The 16,001-nt window shown below is 41.7% G+C and overlaps 1 long non-coding RNA gene across 1 annotated transcript; it reads right to left on the bottom strand.

Annotated features, from left to right (window-relative positions):
• Window positions 1-2,691: 2,691 nt before the first annotated feature.
• On the bottom strand, window positions 2,692-15,373 carry LOC117128960. Its single transcript, XR_004452484.1, has 2 exons — window positions 15,195-15,373; window positions 2,692-5,559 (listed from the first exon to the last, which is right to left on the bottom strand). It is a non-coding gene; the product is annotated as an uncharacterized LOC117128960 (long non-coding RNA).
• Window positions 15,374-16,001: the final 628 nt, after the last annotated feature.

Below are 16,001 nucleotides of genomic sequence, written 5' to 3' on the forward strand. Positions count from 1 at the left end.
AAAGAATCAGAGTTGTAGAGGATCCAGAAGGCTGCGCCAAAGCGTCTGGCACGAACGGAACGCCCGCTTCGACTTGCGCCCCCGTACCTTGCGGGACATGAACCTCAATTTCGTGAGTTGGAGCAACGACCAGAACGGAAGAGGACGGGAGCTCGGCGTTGGCGTGGGTTTGTTCAAAGAAGGCGACCTAGTACTACGAAAAGTTTTCCAGAACACCGCCGAGCGAAACGTCCTCTTGCGCCCTCGTGCCTTGCAGTCTTTGGTGTCCAATCGTTTCTTAAGACCATCAAGAATGGTCTTGTTAATAGTATCAGCTTGGCCGTTGCATTGTGGGTATCTAGGAGTTGATTTGGTCAGTCGTATCTTCCACTTTTCGTAGAAAGCCTCAAATCTGATCAAAATAAATTGAGATCCGTTGTCCGATTCGATTTCGTATGGGACTCCATGGCTGTAGATGATAATTCTCGACACAAATCTTTCGAATTGGGCGTCGACCCAGTTTGAGAAAAAATCCGTTAAGCCAACAGGAATCGTTTCTGCTTTGACCTGTGCATGGGTCCGACTATGTCCACTGACCATCGCATGAAGGGATATGGTGCTGAGATCGACGAGAGTACCTCTGCGGGTTGATGGATAATAGGAGCGTGCCTATGGCTCTTTTTCGTATTTTCGCGCAAAGTTTAGGGAATCTTTAATCATCATTAGCCAATAGTGCTCGTGCAGTTTGATTTTGACTGCGAGGGACGTTCCACCAGAGTAATTTTCGCATGATCCAGATGAACAAACAGTCGGGTACTTCTTTTTCGGATTGTAAAGCCTAGAGTGCTATCCAATAGGAGCGTTGGTGTTCTTAGGTTGTTGGGCTAAGGCGATGAGAAGTTAGAGACCAGTGTGTTAGGTTTAGAGCAAGACCTAGGTCTAATCACGGCTTTAGGGGGTGTGATGATTACTTCGACTTATGTTTCATTTATCTTTTTCGACTTGATTCAGTCCCGCTTTAAAGTCTGTGATATGGTCTCGGCTTACGTGACTTGTATGGTAGGAATCGAGCATCTCTTCATGGACAATTTTTAAGTCTCCCAAAAGTGCTGACCAAAATTTCATATTTTTTATATAGCGCAATTACCCTTGTGTCGGGTGTACGAGAGCTATCTCTACGAGATGGCTTAGTCTGTTTAGGACATTGAGAGTTTGTTGTGCTCAACAACAAACTTATCGGTAGATATTACCGTTTTTGGGTCTTCGAAGAATACATGTTTGAGAAGATGTTACTGCGTATGACTGTTGAGAAGTTAGAGACCAGTGTGTTAGGTTTAGAGCAAGACCTAGGTCTAATCACGGCTTTAGGGGGTGTGATGATTACTTCGACTTATGTTTCATTTATCTTTTTCGACTTGATTCAGTCCCGCTTTAAAGTCTGTGATATGGTCTCGGCTTACGTGACTTGTATGGTAGGAATCGAGCATCTCTTCATGGACAATTTTTAAGTCTCTCAAAAGTGCTGACCAAAATTTCATATTTTTTATATAGCGCAATTACCCTTGTGTCGGGTGTACGAGAGCTATCTCTACGAGATGGCTTAGTCTGTTTAGGACATTGAGAGTTTGTTGTGCTCAACAACAAACTTATCGGTAGATATTACCGTTTTTGGGTCTTCGAAGAATACATGTTTGAGAAGATGTTACTGCGTATGACTGTTGAGAAGTTAGAGACCAGTGTGTTAGGTTTAGAGCAAGACCTAGGTCTAATCACGGCTTTAGGGGGTGTGATGATTACTTCGACTTATGTTTCATTTATCTTTTTCGACTTGATTCAGTCCCGCTTTAAAGTCTGTGATATGGTCTCGGCTTACGTGACTTGTATGGTAGGAATCGAGCATCTCTTCATGGACAATTTTTAAGTCTCCCAAAAGTGCTGACCAAAATTTTATATTTTTTATATAGCGCAATTACCCTTGTGTCGGGTGTACGAGAGCTATCTCTACGAGATGGCTTAGTCTGTTTAGGACATTGAGAGTTTGTTGTGCTCAACAACAAACTTATCGGTAGATATTACCGTTTTTAGGTCTTCGAAGAATACATGTTTGAGAAGATGTTAGTGCGTATGACTGTTTGGTCTTCCAAGAAGGTGTTTTTATCAAGGAAGGTATTGTTGTCAAACAAACTTATTTCTCAAGCATCTGCGACATCTCGCGATGCCGAAGATTGGTTTTTGTTTTGGATGACGTGTTTCATGGTTGAAATGTTTGCGGGTTTGAAGATGTTTTGCGGTGTTGCAAAATTTTAGTCTTAATCCTACGCCAGAGAAACATTTCTCGTTTGTCCGCGGATGTTTGCAGCCAAAACTGTTGTTGTTTGGATGGTAGTGATAAGATTTGCGATCGAGGAATTATGACCGAGGGGTCGTGTAAATTTGTCCATGGGAAGAAGTGTTTTCCTTCATAGTGCTTTGCGAGGTGTTGGTCTTGTCAGATCTATTTCGTGCATTTTTGAGGATGTTTCGTATAGCTCTTGGAGCTTTGTTACGAATTTTTCCTTACATGTCGCGTGTTATGGGTAAAACGTAGGAGGCTTAAAGTGAATTGTGGAACGTATTGAACTTGGTCGATTGTAGACAAGTTTAGGTTTTTCTTTAACTGTTTTTTTAGGACTGAGTTTTGTTACGAAGAATTTATCATATGATTTCCGAATATGGGTTATATGATAATTATTTTCTTAATAGTCACATGACGTTTTTAGACAAATCGCAGATTGTCGTTTAACCGTTAAGTGATGGAGCGATGGTTACTCAAATACTTTGGCTTGGCGTGAAGGATGTGTTCACTCAGATAGCCAAGGACGTTGTAGGTCAAAGATTAGACCATGGTACTTTCGTGTTAACATGAAGATCATGTTAGTTTACAATTGTCCTTATAGGGCATGCCGAATTCTTGTTCAGAATTTTACTGGAAGGCGTAATTGACCGAGGGTCAAAGAGCGTTTGTCGAGATTGAAAGGCCAAGTTTGTCGGGGTTATCTGTGTTAAGATGAACGATAGTCGTAGAAAACGATTCTCCACTTTAGGTTTCAGTTATACGATGAATGCTTCGTATAATGTTACCTATAGTCTTATGAAAATTGATTCGTTTTTGTCTGACGAAGAGGAATCCTAAGAGGTTTGGTACATAACCAGTGCGGAGTCAGTTGCGGGATGATTGCCTTCTCGGATGTGACCGAGGGGAAAGAAAGGCAGAAGCCAGCAAGCCGCATGGGTAAAAATGAGATCTATTAGATCGTAATGCAAAGAAATCTCTCTTTAGATTGATCATCCAAAGTCAGATCTTACAGCTTTGTATTTGCTATCCGAAAAATACTCCTTCGTAAAACCTATTATGTTTACTTTTGAAAGTTTCTTCGTATGACTTGATCTGATTGTACGAAGGATTTTTCGCGTAAGTAATGGGCGACCGGTTTTACGAAGGTTGTAAATCGGTGATATGTATACACATGTCAAAGTAGCGTTGTTTTTGCGGGTTTTACGAGAAACGTTTCTGCTTTGAATTCGATATTTTGTGAAAGTTGCTTGGAGTTACTTATGGAGTGTTACCAAAGTTTATATCTCCACGATCTAGTCGCAGAACGTTTTTTATAGGCTTTTGAGAGGATTCTTATGGCATATTCGTTTCTGGAACGAATGGGTCAACCAGTGGTAGGTCTAGCCAACAATCAGAAAGAAATTGTTCCCTTTAATGTGCTTGCTGCTACTTTTATTCTTGAGTTTTCTTCGTCGCAAATGTTTTCGATGCTTTTCCGTGACTCACTTGGTTCAACGGAAACTGAAAGAAATGCTTTGATACTTGAAGATTTCTCGTAATTTTTTTATTATACGAAACTGGCTTTATAGAGCCGGAAAGGGTTTCAAGACTTTGGCTAATCGTCGAGTTTCAGTTTGATATTCGTACATGTTTTCTATAAGCATGATTGTGACAAGAAATGATGTATAGTCATTGAGATTATGTTCATGATCGTTTGGGTATGTTGCTGGCGTTTGGACAAATTTTAGATTGTCGTTTGCCTTTTTGGGACGATTTTAGTGTGGCATCGTATTGCCTATTGTTTCAAGAGTTTGCTTTGACAAAAGCGTTTTCTTGATGACGAGGAAAGATTTTTTAAAGTTTGGGAGTATATGAGTGTAGTATACGTACCTGCTCCCCCCCCTTTTTTACGAAAGAAAACGGTTGAACCGATACTTTGAAGGGTTGTGTACGTTTCTTCTTCCGAGGATCGTAATGATCGACAATCCGTGTCGATTTAAAGACGATGCTAGGACTGTGATTTGGTTGTTTTCAGGTTGACGACTTGGAATATGCCGGTTTTAAAAAAATCGCTAGATACGAATTGGTATTAAGATGACGTTCGTGTCTATACTTCTTTCTTTCTTTAGAAAGCGAGCTGAATATGCGTGGCAATCGTTTCTCAATTTTTCTGAGAGTTTAGATCGGTTTGAAAGACCTGGCTAAACTGTTATGGAAAGATATATCGAGACATGAAAAATCGCCTATGACTTAGTTCGTTAGACTATCCCTTTCGAGGTATCAAGCCGAACGTAGCTCTATTGAAAGAGTAGAATAAGAGATTGAACCGCCTTTGCGAGTTTGATACCACTCAAATTACCCTAAGGAGTGAATTAGTCTCTCAAATAAGAGGTTCAGTTGCAGTACTTAGGGATCGAATCCACAAGGCGCTAGGGAACCTATTAAATCTAGTAAAGTTATTAATTCTAAGTGTTTGTTGGTTTATGGGTCTAAAAGTAAATAGCAATCCTAATTGAGCAAGTCTATTACTCGACTAACAAGATGATTGGGGGTGTAACTTATTGGAAGATATTATATGCATGGTTTCTATTCAGTGATCAGCTAATTGAGCAAGTCTATTACTCGACTAACAATATCGATCGATGCTTCTAGCTAAGCCCTAGGCGTGGGTTGATAATCTTCACTAGTCTCCTAGATCAGCGGTTAGCTCTCTCTAGCAGTCCTAGCATGACAGATTAGATTCAGGACATGATGATCAAGAATGCTTGACACATGCAAATTCCTAGGTTCATGTTCTAGTTAGCAAAGCTAAAACAAGCATTAAGAACAATCAATCAATGAATATCACAACTTAGCAAATCTATAGTTGGGACTAATCCCTCTAACCTATTTGAACCCTGAATCTAACAAGTAAACTACTCAGACATAGCTAAGCAATTCATGACACAAAATATAGATAAAAACTGCATAGGATAAAATAGATGAATCAATAGACAAATCTCTCTATTATTTTCTCTCCTCTGAAAAGTAAGAATACAATGGTGGATAAAGCTCTCTAAAAAAACTCTCCTTTTGCCTCCTAACACTTAGGCAAGTATATAACTATTAGGTTAAAAGCTCGTCAGGGGTAATCTTGTAATTTTGTGAAGCCTTGGGTTTAAAGTCGGCTGGAACCAAGTCGCGGGTTCTGCGTCTCGACATCAATCGATGGTACAAGATGTAAATCGATCGATTTCTTCTTCTTCGTATCGACCTCTAATGGTCAGCTCGAATGAAATCTCTTTTAAGCTCCTAAATGCTCCATAATCATCATTTTACTCCAAGATACTTCTGAACCTGAAAACATACCTAATAGGATAGAATATATAATATATAGATAGTAAAATACTTATATACTATGGATGAAAATGGGTCAAATCCATGGTATATCAACTCCCCCAGACTTACCCTTTTGCTTGTCCTCAAGCAAAACAAATAGGCAGTCTCTCTGAAAGAGGTTTGAAAACAGCAGGGATTTACAGATTTAAAACATAGAAGTCATCACCTCTAAAATTTCGCAAACCACATCTAAAAAGTCCTAATCACAAAAGCACATTATCCAATATCCTAGCTTAGCAACCAAATTCTACTAGTCTACAACTCAGCAAATCATGTCTGACATTCCGCTCTACTAACTTCATTTCTTAGCATAAATATAAAAGTGCATGCGTTACCTTGGGAGTATCGATCACAGAATGCAAGGATTTTCAAACAAATATCTGGAACTGCATGTAAACGTTAGTTCCTATTTTCTTTCTCTCTCTAATTTCTCTCTTGAGTCACAGTCTACTTCCATTGCAGGATCAGTGACCAAGATTGGACATGCTTCCATGAATCAAGACTTAATGGTGGTTTCCACCAAGCCCTGTTCACTTCTTTTTGACCTATATCCAAGAATTCCTTGTGAAGCGAGCCTTGAAAATTGCCGCCACCAAATCGCGTTCGAATTCTTTTTATTGGAATCTTTATGAATCAAGACTTAATGGTGGTTGCCACCAAGTCCTGTTCAGACTCCTCCTAACTAGATCCTAAGTCCTATTTAAGTAATAAATTTCGGATTTTTTTAAGATAAAAGCTAACTACTCTAGAGTCGAAATAGAGAGAGAAAATGTGATAAATGAATCTACACAAGGCGTTACCTTCCACACTTGTCTGAAGAATCCGATCCCATGTATACCAAGCCCCAAGACAAGCGATTATGTCAGGTTTAGTGTTGGAGGTCAGTTTTGGTTCCTTCAAACAATCAAGGCAAGTGTGTATAGTTGACATGTTGATCCATTTTAGCATCTTTAGTACTATCTGTAATCAGTAAATCTAGAATGGTACTAAAGAGTGGTTAGACATTCAAGTATCAGTCAATAATAAGATCATAGTCCCTTTAACATAGCTAAGCATAATTTTATTAAAATACTTTTATAAGAATCAGAATACATTATATCAGTAAACCTCCCCCAGACTAAAATTACACTGTCCCAGTGTAACAAAGTCGGAGTTATGGTGGAAATAAATCATAGGTACTCAATGTAACAAGTTAGGAAGATAAACCTGACCGGAGTGGGAATCGATTGATGTGCATCGGTATGCATCGATCGTCGTATGTGATTGTAGGTCGATCGATGTCGACGTCTCGTCCACGGTCGATATGTTGGTAATCATCCTACTTGGGTCTTGCAATAAATCTAAAAGAATGAAAACAAAAGTAAATACGAGTAACTAAGAAAACCAATTAAAATTACCTAATAGTGGGTTGCCTCCAACTCAACGCTTTGTTATAGTTATTTAGCTTGATTGTGGAATTATGTGGCTAGTTGGTGGAAAGACAGCTACTTGTTAGGAAACATGCATTCACCTCATCTCTGCAATGAAACTTCTTGTGGCCTCATCATTTATGGTCCATCTCTCATCCATTTTCTGTATTGCATTTGAGATGTTCTGTAGCCTTTCAAAGATGTCTTCAATGCTAAACTGATGCCATCCTATCTTGTCGTAGGTGTATGCTTATAGCTTGTTCAGTTCCTCATGTATTGACTCCATTTTTGTTTTATATCAGCTGCTCATCGTCTGGTGTAGACGTGTTATCGATCGATGCGACCAAGTGTCTATCGATCGTTGCTGGTGCCGTACTGTCGATCGTTTTGGAACGTGCCCTGTCGATCGATGCTGATATCTGGTGTTGAGATGCGAGTTGCCTCTGAATGGCTTTGAATTCTTTCTGGAACCATTCTACTTGGCTATCCAGTCCACTGAATCTGACGTCGAATGGAAAGTAGATGTCATCACACCGCTTCTCAAATATTTCCTCCATGGTGTCTATAGTTGTGTAAAGCTTTGATGTGATCTGGTCAACTTCTGCTGTTGTGTAGGGAAGATGTTCTGTAGGTTTCTTGCCGTCGAGCGATGCATTGCGGAACCTATCGATCGATGTTGAACCTTCTTCCTGAAAATCCTGTTGATCATTAAGCTTACTAAAGTCCCTGTGGACATTCATCATCTGTGTAGACAAGGTGTCCAAGTATCGCATGATAGGTGGGGTGAAACGGTCGTGCATATCCTCATAAGATTGTAACCTATCTTCCATGGCTGCGAACTTGCTGTCGATCGATGTGACAGTGCAGATATCGATCGATGTGGCTGGTTGTGGATCCTTCTTGCGAATGGTGTCCAAATCTTGCTGTAGCAGATCAATTCTCGTGCTTAACCTGTCTACATTGTTGTTGAGAGGGTTGTATACGTCGTTAATCCTCGCGTTGATGTATGCGATCTCCCATTCATCCTTCTTCTCTGCCAATCTTTCCGGTTCTGCATGGATTCGGGATGTCTGTGGCTTGACGTCGATCGATGTTGCTTTGTTGGCGTCGATCGATGGTGATGTCGTAGCTTCTTTTTGAAGGCTGTGTTGCATACTTGTTGGGGTCGAAAACGGTTACGACGAAGTTAATATTCAAACCTCCGCAAAAACAATTGTAAATCTCTTTCCGCGACAAATTATGTCACGACACATGATCTCGTAACGGAAACATATCTAAACCAGCCACGGATAGGTTAGAGTGTGATGATTGGAACACGGACAAGCCAACCTCAGTCACTATGCAACGGCCGAACATGCACACTACCCGGTCGCTACGTAGCGACTGAGCGCACGTCCCGCTCTGTCGCTACGTAGCGACCGGGCTCAAGCCAAGCTCGGTCGTTACGTAGCGACCGAGCTCGAGCCAAGCTCGGTCGCTACATAGCGACCGAGCGCGCATCCCGCTCGGTTGCTACGTAGCGACCGAGCTCGAGCCAAGCTCGGTCGCTACGTAACGACCGAGCGTGCATTCCGCTCGGTTGCTACGTAGCGAACAAGCTCGGTCGCTACGTAGCGACTGAGCGCACGTCCTGCTCGGTCGCTACATAGCGACCGGGCTCGAGCCAAGCTCGGTCGCTACGTAGCGACCGAGCGTGCGTACTGTTCGGTCGCTACGTAGCGACCGAGCTTTTTCAAAACGTCAAGTGCGACACGAATCCATGCATTCTCGTCTACCCTTTGATGCTATCTCCCGAAGACCGTAGCAAATCCATTTCATGTTTCTCGACATTCGAGGTCATCAATCAAACTTTACGATAAAAAACCGCGAAAAGTTCGTTTTTATCAAAAGAAGCCGTTATAAACGGTTCGACCCAGAAGACAGCCCAAAGGGACCTAAGACATGACTCGAAGCCCAATTTACGATTTCTTAACCAACATCCCGTAAACTGTAGGACTGATTATGCTTGGTTCGCAAGGAAAGATAAATGTCAAGTTTCCGCGGATAAATACGAAATTTTGAAGATAATTACGAATATCGGGAAAAATGGAATATCTCCATTTAGGCTATGACGGCTTAAGAGCAGAAGGGGAAAAGCGTAAACCGACCTAGGAGGGAGTATATAAGGAGTCCTAGGCGAGATGCATGGGGGGAGAACTTTTTCACATCAACCTTAGGACTTAGAGCAGTTTAGGCAATTTTCTGTTTTTGTTATTCGAGCTGCGACTCAATTAGGTTGTTGCCGTCTTAGGGTTTTAGAACTAGGGATCTCGCCGACAGCTCTCATAGCTCAGACTCTTACCTTGTTGTAACGCTCAAACGCGAATTTGAAATAACATCTACTTTGCTCTCCTTTCGATTTATTATCTTTTCTCGTCTTTATTTCATTTTCTGATTGCTTGGCGTGTAGCATTAGCAGATATCCGGGACCTTTGGAAAGTAGGGCCCTCCTACTTTTCTTATTTAAACGGAAATCGACAGTGCAAATTTTGGTTCCCGCAATACTCTCAATCTTTGTCCTCATCTCTGCCATACTTCTGAAAAGCTCATTGTAACCTCTGTCCAAAGGTTGATAGGTGTCATCTACCAATGTCTTGAGTTCATCTCCTAGCTTTTCCTGAGCTACACAAATATCAGTCACCATCTCATTAATCTCATCTTTGGTGTAGATCTCTGGTGCCATTCTTGTAGGTGTGAAAGAAGTGGCATGTTCTGGAAGACATATGTGACTCTCTTCAAATAGGGATGCTCTCTCCAAAAAATTTCGGATGTTGTCCTTGGTAACAAGGATCATCTCACCAGCTATGCTCCTTGCATATCCAGACTCATCTATGTAGACACCATATTCGTCCTTCTGTTCCCATCTGAACTTTCTGGCTTCGTAGATCTCATTAGCGTGACGTTCACATTCGTAACCTCTATCGATCGATGGTGAAGGTGCCCTATCGAGCGACATTGGTGTTACCCTGTCGAGCAATGTGGAAGCAACCTTGTCGATCGATGCTTGGCCAACTTGTCTGCACGATTGATGTGAACCAATTTTTGTTGTGTTGGCTCTTGGATATTCGTCTAGAACAGCTGGTATGTTGTCTGGAATGCTGCGTTGCTGCATAAACAAGTTGTCTGGTTCATTGGCCAACTGAAGAATATCTGCTATGTCCTGTCTGGATACTTGTAGAATTCTTCCATCCATAGCTCTTGCATGGCCATCTTTGTCCCTGAAAATACCAAACTCATCATGAGTTAGAAAATTGTAATCAATACTCATATTCTTCTTAGTAAATAAAGAAAGTTTAGGTTTAGAATGAGAATCAATCGATGTTGATACTGGGGTATTGATCGAGGATAAACTTTTGTCTGCTGAATTAGGGTTTCTGTATTGAATGCTCTTCCTGGATGTTCCTTCTGATAGGTTTGTGGGAGCGTTCATCTTTTCTGCTTTGGTGTCGTGAGAAGTAATCTGGGGTGCAAAACTCCTTATATAGGTATTGGTAAACCTACTTGGAAATGGAATATTTAATTTTTCATTTTCAAAGGCGACGACTTTAACATCGATCGATGTACCAGGTATGGTATCGATTGATGCATAAGATTGTTTTGCTGGATGAGGGTGGGTATCGACCGATGCTGAGTGGACTCTGTCGATCGATGGTGGAGACGTGTTGTTGAAGGAATGGCTTGAATATCTGTCATCCTGCATAGCAATCTCTATAGCTCTTTCCTTCCAGTAATCCTCATCATACTCCTCAGTAGGATCCTCATTGGATGAAGGAATTATGGTCTCTACTGCAAAACTTTCATGGAATCCACTTTCTGCCCAATTGCCTATTGAATAGTCATCTCGTCCTCTCTTGTTGGGTTGTTGAAAGGAAAAGTATGGATAACACTGATCTGGTAATGTGAAGTGGTCTACCGGTTGCTTCCCGTCGAGCGATGTGGGATAGCGTTCATCGGTCATCGGTGCCTTATTGGAATCGATCGATGACGTAGTGTGAGTGTCGATCGATTCCGAGTACTCTGTTTCGTACTCTGCTCCACAATGACATGCTGCAATGTAGCCAAGATCATTTCCAAGCTCCACGAGGTTGACCTGTTGTCTCACAACCTGAACTGGGTCATAGTGGACGTCTGGATCGATCAGTGTCAGACACAATCTGTTGGTGTTCATGTCACATTCAGCTCCTAATGTATCCAGAAAAGCTCTTCCAAGCAGAAGTCCAGTTATGCTTGATGTCCAGGATATGAAAATCTACTAGGACAAGGGCATTACTAATCTGTACCTCAAGGTCTCTTATAATGCCTCCTGAGCTTCTTTCTGAAACGTCCACGAAGGTGAAAGATTTTGATGAAGGCTCTATTATTAGACCCAGGTGGTCTGCCATAACCTTAGGTAGTATGTTGACTGTGTGTCACAAAGTGCATGGAGAAATTCAATACCCTTCACCACACATGGTATTGCAAACTTCCCATGATCACTCTTTTTCTTCAATGTGATCCTTAGTTTCATCCTTTCCCTAACATGATGAAACATTCTCCTAATGTCCTCCTCGGTCTCCTTAGTCTCTCTGAAGAACATCCACAACCGGTGTGTGAAATAAACTTCATCAAAAAGTTTCTCCACCGGGATTTTGAGGACTCTCTTAGTGAAACCATCATCTCCTTCTCATTAGCTTCCCTCTTAAGGTTCTTAGGAATCTTATATTTCCTTTTCCTTAACCTTCTTCCGTCAGTTGCCTTATCAACTTGCATAGGCTCTGGTGTAGTGTCTGAAGGGTTGGTTGTAGGTTCTGGTAGGTTTGTTAAAGGTTTAGGTGGTAGTCTGAGTGCGTTGATTCGGATACTATCAATAGATGGTAACCGCACTCGGTGGGTGAGAGGTGCCCATCGATTGATGGGAGGTGAGGGGGGTCGATCGATATTGGTCTCTCTCTGTCGGTCGACGGCTGGCTCATGCGGTTGATCGATTTTGACATAGAAAGGAGAGAGTGGGTGAGGATGTTTTTCTGCGAATTCCTCATGAGATGATTCAAACTGCACTACACTCCGCAGTCGATTTAGCAGATGACATCGATCGATGTCCAGTGTGGTCTATCGATTCATCTTCGTCATGGTCTGTTGATCGATGTGTATCCATTGACATCGGTCGACACCAATGTGATCCGCCGAAACTCATGGAGCTTTCAACTTCGAAGTCTCCTTCTCCAAGCTTCTCATGCTTCACCACTTGCCAGAAATCATCATCTATGATGGCATTTACGTGGTGTTTTGCTTTCTCAACTCCTGCGTCTCTAGCCAAGGCTTCTTGCCTCTTTACAGTGTCTCCAGTCTGACCACTTGCATTTCAAGCTTCCTCACCTGAGTTCCTAAGGTCTCAATCCTTGTGTTCAGATTGTTGTAGGCTGAATCTATCTTCCCATTGAAATCCATAGTGAGTTGTTGTTATCCTTCCAGAACTCTATCAAGCATTGCTTCAATCTTTCTTTCCTGAGCCTGTGGTGGTGGATTCTGGTAGAATGAGTTTCCATAGACTCTGTTGTTGTTGCTGAAAGGTTTCTGGAACTGTGAACTCTGGTTACTCCTTTGACCATTGCCATAGAACTTTATGTTTCCACCCTGGTTTCCAGACCTCTGAAATCCAGTACCTCCAATGTAGTTCACATCTTCTTCTCCTTCCATGTCTACATCCTCTTCTCCTTCAGCTGAGCAGACTTGCTTCCTAAGAAGCTCATGAACCACATCTAACTTTGCTCTAACTTCGTCCATCTGCTCCTTCTCTAGGGATGCAACAGACTTCTTCCTCTCAAAGTCAGTGTTCTTGGGGCTGCTGTTGTTTGCTAGATTTTCTATCAGTCTCACAGCTTCCACCGGATTCCTGGTGTTGAAGTTTCCCTCGCTAGCTGTATCAAGAGCCATCTGATACCTCAAGGCGATACCCTTGAAGAAAGTGCTCAGCAGTTGCACTTCGTTGAATCCGTGGTGTGGACAATCTCGCTGGAAGAACTTGAATCTGATCCACGCATCTTTGAAAGACTCTCCAGTCTTCTGCGCGAATGTAGCAATTTTGCTCCTCAATTCTTCAGCGCGTGACTAATCGAAGAAGTTTCGCAAGAAAGCATTCTTGATGTCGGCCCAGGATGTTACAGATCCTGTGGGTAGCTGCTTAAGCCAGTGCATCGCTTCTCTAGTCAGAGTATACTTGAAGAGCTTGCAGAATAGGTAGTCCTCAGGGACTCCATCCATACGAATAGCAGCGATAAGATCCTCGAACCTCTCTAGATGGTCCATAGGATGCTCGTGCGGTAACCCAGAGTAGGATATCTGCAACACGAGTGTGTAGTACTGAGGCTTCAGCTCGAAATTCTGCTTCTGAGTCTCCGGAAGTCGAATAGCTGATATGTTGGCGTAGTACTCATCAGGACGATTGTAGTCAGCCAGTGCCCTTGGTTGAGCAGCCTCTTCTACAGGTTGAGAAGCTCATGTAGCATCAGTATCAGGGATTACATTCCCCTGAGCGTCTAGTTTCTGACCTGCTGCATTACGCAGATGACCAACCTTGTCATACAGGTTTCCATTCTCGTCGTGTCTGAGAATAACAATCGCAACCATGTTTCGCGACTGATGATTGATCGATGTACATGGTGTAGTATCGATCGAAGTCGAACGATGTAAATCGGTCGACGATGAAGGTCGGGTGTTTGTCGACAGTTGGGTGTGAGAATCAGTCGACGTGAAAGCTGCTGCATCGAACAACGATGTGGAACGTTGGTCTTTGCGGATCGTGCGTTCCAAGTGAGCAAGATCTTCTGAGAATAGCAGGTGTTTTTTCTTGTTGCTTCTGGTACTGCTAGGCATGTTCCTGAAAAGACAAGAAAACATTTTGTGTCAGAATTGAGGTAGAGAAAATAATAAGAATCAATAACACTAAATCTAATGGCGATCAAAGCTCCCCGGAAACGGCGCCAAATTTGATACCACTCAAATTACCCTAAGGACATAATTACTCTCTCAAATAAGAGGTTCAGTTGCAGTACTTAGGGATCAAATCCACAAGGAGCTAGAGAACCTATTAAATCTAGTAAAGTTATTAATTCTAAGTGTTTGTTGTTTTATGGGTTTAAAAGTAAATAGCAATCCTAATTGAGCAAGTCTATTGCTCGACTAACAAGATGATTGGGGGTGTAACTTATTGGAAGATATTAGATGCAGGGTTTCTATTCAGGTGTTGAAGATTATAATCCTATAGATGCCTAACAGTTGCATGCATGATATATTAGAGCTCAACTGCTTAATCACAGTGAACAGCGATGGCAATGTTTCACTGGTTAACTAACTAGATCTTGGATCTCGACTGTCGTTTTTTGATCACAAGAAAGTGTCGATCGATGATCCTATAGGAATATCGATCAATACACCTTTCGCAAATATCAATCGATTGTCTGAAGACAATATCGATCGATGCTTCTAGCTAAGCCCTAGGCATGGGTTGATAATGCTCACTAGTCTCCTAGATCAGCGGTTAGATCTCTCTAGCAGTCCTAGCATGACAGATTAGTTTCAGGACAGGATGATCAAGGATGCTTGACACATGCAAATTCCTAGGTTCATGTTCTAGTTAGCAAGGCTAAAACAAGCATTAAGAACAATCAATCAATGAATATCACAACTTAGCAAATCTATAGTTGGGGCTAATCTCTCTAACCTATTTGAACCCTGAAGCTAACAAGTAAACTACTAGGACATGGCTAAGCAATTCATGACACAAAATATAAATAAAAACTGCACAGGAAATAATAGATGAATCAATGGAGTTCCAATCACAAATCTCTCTATGATTTTCTCTCCTCTGAAAAGTAAGAATACAATGGTGGCTAAAGCTCTCTAAAAAACTCTCCTTTTGCCTCCTAACACTTAGGCAAGTATATAACTATTAGGTTAAAAATTCGTCAGGGGTAATCTTGTAATTTGGTGAAGCCTTGGGTTTAAAGCCGGTTGGAACCAAGTCGCATGTTCTGCGTCTCGACATTGATCGACGGTACAGGATGTACATCGATCGATTTCTTCTTCTTTGTATCGACCTCGGATGAAATCTCTTTTAAGCTCCTAAATGCTCCATAATCATCACTTTACTCCAAGATATTTCTGAACCTGAAAACATACCTAATAGGATAGAATATATAATATATAGATAGTAAAACACCTATATACCATGGATGAAAATGGGTCAAATCCATGGTATATCAGAGTTCTTATAGTAATCGAGTGCCTGTCATAGAAACAGAACATGTCGAGAATAATGCTTAAAGTTTCTAAGTGCAGAGAGTTCTAAGAGTAAAAAAAAATGTCCCTTTGCCTCTTCAACCTCGACGTCTTTATATAGTCCTCCTAGAGGCGGTTTTCTCTTTCCCTTTCTGCCCTCGGTCGAGTTTATCGCTTTGCGAAAATATTCCATTTTCCTTTGATCTTCGTGTTTATCATTGGAAACTTCACATTTATCCTCCGAACTTAACATTTATCTTCTCCTGCAGAATAAAGATAAACCGTCATTACGATTAGGCTCGATTTCTTATAAAATCGTGAGTGGGCTTTTAGCCGCGTTCTAGACCCTTTCGGGCCGTTTTTTGACTTAAGCGTTATTACGATTTATCGAAAGTGCGCTTCCAAAACGTTGTTGATTTCGAAGAAAGTTCGATTTCTCGCATTGTTGAGGCAGTTCAAGGTGTTTGGTTAACTGTTGCCGTTTTATACTATCAATTTGAATCTCATACGAGATAACGAGTTCTTGCGGACTACGATCATGATGAAACAAGAGCAAGTTCGATCCGATATCGAAGGAGGGAGCTACGGGGATGGGACGAAGATAGGTTAGTTGATCCAACTCGCCA

The sequence above is a fragment of the Brassica rapa genome, chromosome A10 (assembly GCF_000309985.2).
Source record: "Brassica rapa cultivar Chiifu-401-42 chromosome A10, CAAS_Brap_v3.01, whole genome shotgun sequence".
NCBI classification, from domain to species: Eukaryota; Viridiplantae; Streptophyta; class Magnoliopsida; order Brassicales; family Brassicaceae; genus Brassica; species Brassica rapa.